This window comes from Polypterus senegalus, chromosome 4 (assembly GCF_016835505.1).
Source record: "Polypterus senegalus isolate Bchr_013 chromosome 4, ASM1683550v1, whole genome shotgun sequence".
In the NCBI taxonomy this organism is placed as follows: domain Eukaryota; kingdom Metazoa; phylum Chordata; class Cladistia; order Polypteriformes; family Polypteridae; genus Polypterus; species Polypterus senegalus.
The window spans coordinates 112,377,743-112,389,994 of record NC_053157.1 but is presented as its reverse complement, the minus strand read 5'-3'; positions in this window follow the sequence as shown (position 1 = coordinate 112,389,994).

Here is a 12,252-nt window from a genome sequence, read left to right as displayed (position 1 = left end):
TCCAGATATGAAATTATATATATATATGTATAAATATACAGTATATATATATATATATATATATATATATATATATATATATATATATATATATATATATATATATTGTGAAGGATGGCCGGTCGTTTATCCCAGCCAATACCCCCAAGCCGCCAGGTGGAGCCCTTCTTGCAGCATGGAGGTCCCCAGAAGACCAGCAGGGCATCATGGACAATGGAGTTTTTATGCACCGCCCTGCTGGATGCCATGGGGGCCACGAGAAGAAGCTGCAGGGAGGACTGAAGAATTCTTCGTGCCCTATGACCCGGAAGTTTGTCATAGGAAGAGCGGGCTTCGGGTTGAAAAAAAGTACTATTTACCCTGACCCAGAAGGAATAAGGACTTGTGGACTGTTGGCTAGGAACACTTCCGGGTCAGGGACTATAAAAGGACTGTGGGAGCTCCCAGACGGGGAGCTGAGCTGGGTGGAAGGGTGGCAACGCGTCTGGGAGCTGGAGGATTGTATTATTGTGATTAGTATTTGTGTTTGTATAAGTATAGTGGAGGAGAGGGTGTTTTGTACATTGTGGCAATTAAATAAAGTCAACTTGAGGACTTTTACCTGGTGTCTGGAGTCGTGGACAGGGGTTCAAGGAGCGAGCTCTATCTACCACTATATATATATATATATATATATATATATATATATATATATATATATATATTTATATATATATATATATATATATATATATATATATATATATATATATATAACTATAAAAGAAGTAAATTAAAAGGAAAAAATTTTGCTATCACAGTCACAGTGAGGTATTATGCAGATGTATTGCTGTTGGTATAAAGGAGCCCCAAGTAGCCTTTCTTGACACACTTCTGCTGAATACTTTGTTGGCTGAAAGTACTCAGTGTGTCAGAAAGAGGGTGGGCCACATTGTTCATAACGGTTTGTTTTAATTCTCCTCTTCATTACTACCTCCAGGGGGTCCTATAACTGAGATAGCCCTTTTAATTAGCTTGTTGATTTGGTGGGCCTCTCTTGAAGTGATGTTACCAGCACAGCACACTAATGCATATAAAAAATCACACTGGCCGTCACAGAGTTATAGATGTGAAGGATGTCACTTTCCACATTAAAGGAATGCAATCTCATAAGGAAAAGAGGCCTGCTTTGCCCTTTTTTATATACAGCTCCTCTGTGGTCCAATACCATTCCAACCTGTTATTAAAGTAGACCACCTAACCCAGCCACAGGGAATGCACAAACCAGTGTGTTTCTTCGTGCCGGTCCCAAGCCCAGATAAATGGGGACAAAACAACGACCGCCACCAGTACTGTTAGCCAATAGGGTGCTGGCGGAAATTGGGCTACTGTTGGCTGAAGAAGAAGGAGAAGAGGGGGGAGACGTGTCTGGAGGCAGAAGGAGAGGAGGAAGGTAAATAGAGTGGAACTGATGGTAGGAACTTTGAATGTTGGTAGTATAACTGGTAAGGGGAGAGAGTTAGCAGATATGATGGAGAGAAGGAAGGTTGATATATTGTGTGTGCAAGAGACTAAATGGAAGGGGAGTAAAGCCAAGTGGATTAGAGGTGGATTGAAATTGTTCTGTCATGGTGTGGATGGGAGGAAAAATGGGTTAGGGGTTATTCTGAAGGAACAGTATGTCAAGAGTGTTTTGGAAGTGAAAAGTGTCAGACAGAGTAATGATTATGAAGCTGGAAATTGGAGGTATGATGATAAATGTTGTTAGTGCATATGCACCGCAAGTAATGAACAGTGTACCTAAGGGACAAAAAGTGGTGATTGGAGTGGATTTCAATGGACATGTTAGTGAAGGGAACAGAGGAGATGAGAATGTGATGGGTAGGTATGGTGTCAAGGAGAGGAATGAAGAAGGTCAGAGGATAGTGGATTTTGCCAAAAGGATGGACATGGCTTTGGTGAATACATATTTTAAGAAGAGGGAGGAACATAGGGTTATGTACAAGAGTGGAGAAAGATACACACAGGTAGATTAAATCCTTTGCAGAAGAGTCAATCTGAAGAGGATTGAAGACTGCAAAGTGGTGGCAGGGGAAAGTGTAATTAAGCAGCATAGGATGATGGTCAGTAGGATGATGTTGGAGATCAAGAAGAGGAAAAGAGTGAGAGCAGAGCCAAGGATCAAATGGTGGAAGTTGAAAAAGGAAGACTGCAAGGTTGAGTTTAGGGAGAAGGTGAGACAGGCACTGGGTGGTAGTGAAGAGTTCCAGACAGTTGGGAAACTACAGCAGATATAGTAAGGGAAACAGCAAGAAGGGTGCTTAGCATGACATCTGGACAGAGGAAGGATGAAAAGGAAACCTGGTGGTTGAATGGGGAAGTACAGGACAGTATACAGAGGAAGAGGATGGCAAAGAAGAAGTGGGATAGCCACAGAGATGCAGAAAGTAGTCAAGAGTACAAGGAGATAAGCCGCAAGGTGAAGAGACAGGTGGCGAAGGCTAATGAAAAGGCGTATGATGAGTTGTATGAGAGGTTGGACATTAAGGAGGGAGAAAAGAACCTATACCGATTGGCTAGACAGAGGGACTGAGCTGGGAAAGATGTGCAGCAGGTTAGGATAATAAAAGATAAAGATGGAAACACACTCACAAGCGAGGAAAGTGTGTTAAGCAGATGAAAAGAGTACTTTGAGAGGTTGATGAATGAAGAGAACGAGTGATAGAAGAGGTTGGATGATGTGGCGATAGTGAATCAGGAAGTGCAACAGATTTGCAAGGAGGAAGTAAGGACATCTATGAAGAAGATGAAAAATGGAAAGGCCGTTGGTACAGATGATATACCTGTGGAAGCATGGAGGTGTTTAGGAGAGATGGCAGTGGATTTTTTAACCAGACTGTTTAATGGAATCTTGGAAAGTAAGAGGATGCCTGTGGAGTGGAGAAGAAGTGTACTGGTGCCGATATTTAAGAATAAGAGGGATTTGCAAGACTGTAGTAACTAAAGGGGAATAAAATTGATGAGCCACAGCATGAAGTTATGGGAAAGAGTAGTGGAAGCTAGGTTAAGAAGTGAGGTGATGGTTAATGAGCAGCAGTATGGTTTCATGCCAAGAAAGAGCACCATAGATGTGATGTTTGCTCTGAGGGTATTAATGAAGAAGTATAGAGAAGGCTAGAAGGAGTTGCACCGCGTCTTTGTGGACCTGGAGAAAGCATATGACAGGGTACCTCGAGAGGAGTTGTGGTATTGTATGAGGAAGTCAGGAGTGGCAGAGAAGTATGTAAGAGTTGTACAGGATATGTATGAGGGAAGTGTGACTGTGGTGAGGTCTGCGGTAGGAGTGATGGATGCATTCAAGGTGGAGGTGGGATTGCATCAGGGATCGGCTCTGATCCCTTTCTTATATGCAATGGTGATGGACAGGTTGACAGACGAGATAAGACAGGAGTCCCCGTGGCCTATAATGTTTGCTGATGATATTGTGATCTGTAGCGATAGTAGGGAGCAGGTTGAGGAGACCCTGGAGAGGTGGAGATATGCTCTAGAGAGGACAGGAATGAAGATCAGTAGGAACAAGACAGAATACAGTGATCCCTCGCTATATCATGCTTCGACTTTCGCGGCTTCACTCTATCACGATTTTTTTCTCATACACGCTTACGTTACTACGCATGCGCTTTCTGAGAACTTTTATCTAAGCCCCACAATGGCTCCTAAATGTGCTGCTTTTTCTAAGCCTTCTGACAATAAAACTAAGCGCCAGAGGAAGATGCTTACTATCCAGGAGAAGGTGAAACTCTTGGATATGATCAAAGATGGCAATACCCCACAAAAGCCTCCTCACGCATATGAAAAGACAGCGCCAGCAACTGCCTATCAACATGTTCTTCAGCCACGCACCCAGCCATCCACAGCCTACTCCGAGTACTCCTTCAGTGGAAGAAGTTAACGACGCACCTGCTGAAGATACTGCACTACCTGAAGACTCTCCTACTGAGGTTGTGGGTTAGTGGTTATGTGTAAGAACTGTGTGTGTGTAATTGTACAGTACAATAATTTACTATATAAAAGCGTTGTCCTTCCGTCCCGTGAGGGCAAAGCTTAGCGGTATTCCACTTATCAAAGACTTACTACTTGCGGCTTGAGGTACGAAGCGATGCGATGTGAGCAGAGTTCTGGTGCTCCCATCGTTCCCTTGCTTTTGTGCACGATGCACTGTAAAAATAGGCAAAATTATGTCTCTGGAAATAATTAATGTTGATGGAGTACAAATTCCTCACCGTGTAGTAAATATCAGGGGAGATGGTGCTTGCTTATTCTCATCTATAGCTTATTTAGTGCATGAAACTCTGTCTTTCGCGGTACAGATTTGGGCTGACATTGTACGACTTTGGATAGGCACTTGAGGGGATAAAAAAAAAACTTAGGCTTTCGGGAGATGTTATGAATGGGCACTTTGATGTTCTCATTCCCTACACTTACATGCCTGATGTACACATGGAGCGTACAAAAATTGAGGATAAAAGTCGGTCGCCTTAAAAGGCGAGTGAGCCTAGTAATATGATATTTGTAACATCTAATATGTCTTATTTTCTCTTATTTTGTCTAATATATTGGGTAATACGAGTGTAATGGTGACTAAAGGGTGTTCTTTCATGTCTAAAGGGCTCTAATAATGTTAAAAAACGTATTTAGAAGGTCGTAAGCAGGTTTTCCATACTCTAACTGCGAAAATATTTGATTTATAAATAAAGAATCCTACTTTGCAAAAATTCATTTATCATGGTAGAGTCTGGAACGGATTAACCGTGATAAACGAGGGTTCACTGTACATGTGTGTAAATGAGGGTGAGGTCAGTGGAATGGTGAGGATGCAAGAAGAAGAAAAAAAAAAAGAAGTAGAGTTGGCGATGGTGGATGAGTTTAAATACTTCGGATCAACAGTACAGAGTAATGGGGATTGTGGAAGAGAGGTGAAAAAGAGAGTGCAGGCAGGGTGGAATGGGTGAAATAGAGTGTCAGGAGTAATCTGTGACAGATGGGTATCAGCAAGAGTGAAAGGGAAGGTCTATAGGATGGTTGTGAGACCAGCTATGTTATATGGGTTGGAGACAGTGGCACTGACCAGAAAGCAGGGGGCAGAGCTGGAGGTAGCAGAGTTAAAGATGCTAAGATTTGCATTGGGTGTGACAAGGATGGATAGGATTAGAAATGAGTACATTAGAGGGTCAGCTTAAGTTGGACAGTTGGGAGACAAAGTCAGAAAGGCAAGATTGCATTGGTTTGGACATGTGCAGAGGAGGGATGCTGAGTATATTGGGAGAAAGATGCTAAAGATAGAGATGCCAGGGAAGAGAAAAAGTGGAAGGCCTAAGAGAAGGTTTATGGATGTGGTGAGAGAGGACATGCAGGTGATGGGTGTAACAGAACAAGATGCAGAGGATAGAAATATATGGAAGAAGATGATCTGCTGTGGCAACCCCTAACAGGAGCGGCTGAAAGAATAAGAAGAATTAAAGTGACCACTTCTACCTCCACTCCCACAACAGTGACCAGAAGTAGAGGCTCTTTGGTGCAGTGGAAGTCAATAACCAGTTTGTCGTCTTTGCTGAAGTTAAGATGCAGACAATTGTCTTTGTACCAACAAAGAAAGTTTTCCTCCTCTTTTCTGTATTTTGTCTCATCGCCCTTATCAATACATCCCATAGACGCAGAATCATCTGAGAATTTCTGCAAGTGACATGACCTGGTGTTATATTTGTATTTGGAAGTATACAGAGTGAAGAGAAAAGGAGCCCTAGTGTAGTGTAGTGTAATGGTGCCCTAGTGTTGCTCACATCTGTATCAGAAACACAGCCATCAAGTCTCACAAACTGTGGCCTGCCTGCCATTATCCATGACACCATCTTGTGGCCTGTATGGAGTTTATCAGAAAGCATATGTGTAAACCACATTCTTTTTAGGAAAATGTTAAACAGCCTGATAAAACTCTGATTCAGCTTTTTGTTTTGGTGCAAATGTGACACTGCCCATGCTCAGACAAATACTATTCTTACAGTGAAGTAGCATGCAAAAGTTTGGGCACCCTTGTTTAAAAAGTCTGTTACTGTGAATTGTTAAGTGAGCACCCATCATGGTTAGTACTTAGTAACATGCCTTTTGGCCGTATCACAGCTTGTAAACATTTTTTTAGCCAGGTCAGGTTAGGTTGGGGAGCGTGAACTGGTACAGCGCATTATAGCACTCACCACAGGACAACAGTGAAGCAGGAGACACCTCAGCACCACACCAGTTCTAATTCCCAACCATTGGCTCTCTGGCTGTTTTGAGTTTTCCAGGGATGAGGCTCCCAAGGGCTTTCTCCCATCCCCTTCGTAATGTGAGCAGCCTACTTGTGGGCAGCTGCAGCAAAGCTACACCTACAGAGAGCAGAAACCACTCCTGTCTGCCATTTCAGAGCTACGTGACGTTTTTACGGTGGCTGGAGTGTCAATCCTTCCACCAACCCCTAAAGTTTTCTCTGCAAGTTGGAGGACAGTTTACATAGCTAGACTCATTTTAAAATCATACTCAGAACCAGCAGTTAGCTAAAAGTCTTTCAGTTCTTACTTGGGGTATTTTTGCCCATTTGTTCTTGCAAAATGCTTCTCATTTGGGCTGTCTTTCATGCACTGGTCTTTTGAGATCTATCCTCAGATCTATCCTCAGATTTTTCAATGATGTTTTTGGTCAGTGCATCATGATGGCCATGGCAAAACTACAGTATTAGCTTGTGCCTCTTGAGTTATCTTGTTGTAGGACCCATCCACTTTTTAACTTCAGCTTTGTTACAGATGGTGTGATGTTCACTTTCAGAATGTGCTGCTATTTGAATTCATTATTCTCTCTACTAATGACAAGTTCCCTGTGCTGCTGGCTGCAACACAAGCCCAAAGCATGATTGATCCAACCCCATGCTTAATAGGTGGAGAGATGTTCTTTTCCTGGAATTCAACACCCTTTTTCCTTCAAACATACCTTTGCACTGGACCTAAGCTGGATCATAAGAGTAGCAACAACTAACAACCACCTACTAGGAAAATGAGCCTGGACTTGGCCAGACTCCAAGACCAGGCTGTTTCTAATGAGTTTGCGCACAGTTTGTGTGAGGAACTTTCAGATTTGGGTATGACTGCCAATCCTAATGTGATGTGGGAGAACTTCCGTGACAAGACCCTGAAGGTTGTGTTGATCTACCGGTGATCCCAGAAGGAGGTGTTTCATCTCGCAGGGCACCCTGGATATCATCGAGAGGAGTTGCAGCGCAAGGCTCAATGGCAACTCTGGTCTGTAACAGGAACTGAGAAGGATGGCTGCGAGGGCTCTAAATGCAGATAAAGAGGTGTTTATTAGAGGAATCTGTGAGCAAGTGACACACCATCTGTGGTCTAGCAACCCACGTCCTGCTTACAGAGGAATTGAAGCATTACGCACATCTGAATCTGTTCCTCGGAGAGTCGCAGTCAGGGCAGCTGATAGAACGGTCCTTACGGATGACACTGCAGTTGTGACCCGTTGGGCTGGCTACTTTGAGCAGTTGTTCAAAGCTGATCCTCCAGCTAGGACATTAGATATCTCTGGGTCCACGGTTCTTAAGGCAGATCCTCTAATTAGCTGTGAACCACCCAATCCCACTGAGATTGCACAGGTATTGCTGAGGGGGGGAAGGATGCAGGGATCTGTGGTATCTGGGGTGAACATCCCCAGACTGGTGGTAAGGCTGCCCTGGCATTGCAAGCAATCTTTGCTTCCATTTGGGAGACTGGCATCATCCCAACTGACTGAAAACCGGACTTGTCGTCCCTATCTGGAAAGGGAAGATTGATCGCCTGGATTGCAGCAACTACGAGGGTGTTGTGATGTGGGATTTTGCATATAACTTGATAAATGTTTTGTATGTCTTTATTTATAATTTAGGCAAACCAATGTAATTTAGTGCTACTTTGGTGAGAGGTATTCGTGTTTGCCCCGCTTTACGACTATCTCTTTGAAATTTTATGACAGGATTTGGGGGAATGTGTCTTAAACCAGTTTGATGAGTATTTCTTTGCTAAAGTCTTTGTCTCATCCCCCACACAAAGCCAGGTTAGCTTAACATATGGTCTTGGGGGGTTGCAGGTGTTAAAATGTGCTATTTCTCCCATTGGTCTAAGATATGGCTGTCTGGATTGGCTGGAGGTGTTGGACAGAAAACCTATAAATTTGCTTGCTCAACCACATTCTCTCTCTCTAACCAACATATGATGAAGAAGCATCTCTCTTGCTAACCTGTGATGATGAAGACAACACAATGAAGAGCACAGCTCAGCAGCCATATTGAACAGACATGTGGCTGAAAGCTGAGCACCAATGATGCCTTAACTAGAGACATTTTAAGTAACTGCAAGTCTGTGTGCCACCTGAATTACACATCACCATTTTATCAGGTTGTATGGTTGCCAATATTCAAATGTACTTTGCATTTTGGTATTATTTATGAATATTATCAGTAATACATTATTTTATGTGTAACTTAACTCCTGCTTGTCTTTTTACTACATCTAATTGCCTGAGGTTATAGATATAGAAGGGAAGGTGGGGGGATATAGTTATATACAGTGGTAAGTCTGTGAGATTAGGTATTCTAAGGCTACATATTAATAATACAATAGGGGAAAGTAGAGCAATACATATATTACTCTACCAAGATAAAACAATTGGCGTAGTCGGCAGGATTTTGGGGTAACCAAGTTTTGCACCCTGTTTGCAAATACTGTTTTGATGTATGTGTTTGTTTATGTATGTGAATTTTAGGGCACCCAGTGTACAAATGCGGTGGAAGTAAAACATTGTTTGGTTGCTGAATGGAATATAACCAACAAAGTGTAGAGACTTCATGTGTGTCACAAGGACACCCGCATGTTTGTTAGTACTGGTGGTAGTGAGTCCCTAATTAAAGTGCTAGGGAGTGGTGAAAGATGCATGCGTCATTCATACGGCATTTAAGTGGTTAAAGTGCTAGGGAGTGATGGGACATGCATTCGTCATTCATACGGTACTTATTGTTTAGAATCTTTGTGTATGTATGTGTATGTTTGCTTACAGGGGCAAAAGTAGGCCAACCCATAACGAATTTGGCAAATTGTATTAGAGTAAATTGTAGACTTAGAAATGCCTAAGTTCATTTTAAAGTCAGCCATCTTCCAGTGGAGTGGCAGAGGAAGCAGGCTAAAGCTAGGAAACCTGTAGTTCAGGTAGAGAAAGCAGAAGCTGAGCTGAGTGTGCCACAAAATGGAAGGGGCTGGAAGGATTAAAAGCAAGAAAACAGAGATCAGGTTTAAAGAAGACAGCTGCTGTTATAAGAGGTTTACTAGCTTGTATTATTGGTAATAAGGAAGATCATGATAAGGAAGAAAATAGCAAAGTGAATGAAAGTGAAAGTTATGGAATGTTGAGTGAGAGTTTTGAAAGATGTAACAGTTGGTGTGATAATTGTGAAGTGTTAGCATGTAGAACACCGCTGCTAAAGTAGAAAGCAGTGAAAGAAGTGGAAAAAGAAATGTAAACCCCCATGGTGAAAGTTAGGGCAATAGTAACCAGATCGGACTGGAACCCTAAAACATGGGTGGGTGACTTACATGAGACAGATGTGTGCTCAGATAAAGAGTGGGAATGTGAGTGTGAGGAAAAGGAGAGAGATGAAAGGAAGGAAAACAGCAAGGGTGTTTTCTTCCTTTATTCTCCACTGCACCACAATCTCCAGGTAATTCTGAGGTCTGTCCAGTATTTAAAGAGCATGCTACACTGATAGATATTTCACCACTGTTAGGAAAGGTAACCAGTGCTGCATTGAAATTTGATTTAGGACAAAGAGATCAGATAGAAGGCAGAGGAGCTGGTGAGTGTGAATGGCAATTGTTGACTAGAGGGCATGAACTGGATATTGGCATATTGATACTGAGTAAAGAAAGTGTGGAATTAAAACAAAGAACAATGGAAATGAAAGGAATTCAAGTGCTTGTGTGTGAAAGGTCTGAATGTGCTAGTGCAAGAATGGCTGAGTTGGAAAGAAAGTGCACCAGTTTAGGAGTTGGTTTGAATGAAACAGGACAAGCCAAAGAACAAAAGATGGGGGATGGTGCAGCAGGAAGTTTTACAAGCTCAGCTAGCAAGTCAGGAATGCACAGGGGTGTGAAGGTCCTAACAGCTGTGCTAGGCCAGCAGTAATTAAAAAGCACACACACTTAGGTTCAGTAATTGAAACCTGACTGACCAGTTGTTAAAAGACAGCCTATGAATCTCCATGCAATAAAATGGAGAAAAGTGAGCTGGTCTTTAGTAAAGAACACAGGTCAGTTTTAGCAGAAATGCTGGATTTAGAACTTGGGTTCTGGAGAGGCTTCAGCCCACACTTTCAGGTAGCAGTTACCATACAATAAAAAAAGACACACAGGCAATGAAAAAAATAGAAGTGTAGCGCAGGAAGACAGCAAAGGGAAATAGTTATTTCTATTTAAATTTTCTGGCCTTTGCAATAGTGCTACTTCTATTGTAAGGTTTTTATGGACTTTGGTTTGGTGCAGGTAATAAATAGTGAAGGCAATTAGCAGAGTAAAATCCATGCAGGAGATCGGGTTACCATTGGCACATTGGAGTGGCGTGGCACTAGTGCCAAGCTGTTCCAATGAATGCCTGGAAGCAAAGTTTGAGTTTGGCACCAGGTCGAACAAGAAAATGAGATGGACAGAAACTGCTTTGTCACCTTCCATTTTGCAGACCTGCCTACATAGCAGAATGAAGAAAAAGACACAAAGACAAAGACTAAAGACAAAGACATGAAGAAGAACTGAAGAGACAGCAAGAAAAAGACACTTACTGGGGTTTAAGTGAGTAACAAGTCCACAAGTCATGCAATAATAGGACTAGTCACAATAGCTATAGTTTAAAAGGAAAGGTTTGTTCATTACTGCAGCAAATTTATATTCCAAGGGGTGGAAACTGAACAAACCAGTTAGGAATGCCAAAAATAAGGGGATTCATTTTGTGCTCATAAAGTATACATTCTGGGTATTAATTAATTAAGTGGGATAATTAATATAAGGTATACTGAGCAAATTGGTGAACTTTTCAGGAAAGCAGGTGCAGCTGATTCATTTGCAAGACATATGGGCTCCGATGTTTAGGTATAGTCTAATTGGGAAAATATGGAAGCCCTGCTGAGATTGTCGGCTATGGTGCAGGCACAGGACCAGTGGGCCAATTCTGAACTGAGGTGTTTAGCACAATGAGTATGCATATGGTGAGCAAACAACTCTAGGGGTGGCCTACGGGGGGAATGATGAGAGTTGCATAGCTTTGATGTCTCATGGTGGTGATGCCAGCCTATACTGGTAAAGGCTGATGGCAGTCAAGAGTTGCACCATGGGTAGGAAAGCACAAGAGGCAACTAAGTCAACCCCAAATGTGTGCAGAGGGGCCACAAATGTTGGTTTGTGAACAGTTTATGCAGTGGCACATGTGCTGTCACTTGGGCAGAAGTGGTTGTACTGGCACCTGTGGCATGTTACCTTTCAAATTTTGATGTTAATTGTACAGCTGCATATGCTTAAACAGATAGTTTGGGACAGGGGTCTAATTAGCAGTTAGACACAAAAAGCACAGATTAAAAATTCACACAATAGACTAAATTGTAGTGGGCTAGTTTAGTGGAAGGTGTGGACTTGTCTCATTTTGAACCACCAGATCTGATGACATATGAAGACTGCAGAAAGCTAAAGAAACAGTTGAAGCAAGCCGGAGCAGATACAAGTCATCAGGAGGCTTCCAAGTTCTTCAGATTGTCTTTGAAATAAAGAAGATATGTAATGGACAAATGGTCACGGACAACTTTTAACACTGGGAGAGCAAATACTGCCAATCAATGCACAAGTTATGCATCAGACTCTTTAATCAATTTAAAGACATTGTTTATAAAGACATTGTACAAAACATTCATCGGGGTGGAGTGTTGTGATGTGGGATTTTGCATATAACTTGATAAATGTTTTGTATGTCTTTATTTATAATTTAGGCAAACCAATGTAATTTAGTGCTACTTTGGTGAGAGGTATTCGTGTTTGTCCCCACCCCCCTTTACGACTTCTCTTTGTAATTTTATGACAGGATTTGGGGGAATGTGTCTTAAACCAGTTTGATGAGTATTTCTTTGCTAAAGTCTTTGTCTCATCCCCCACACAAAGCCAGGTTAGCTTA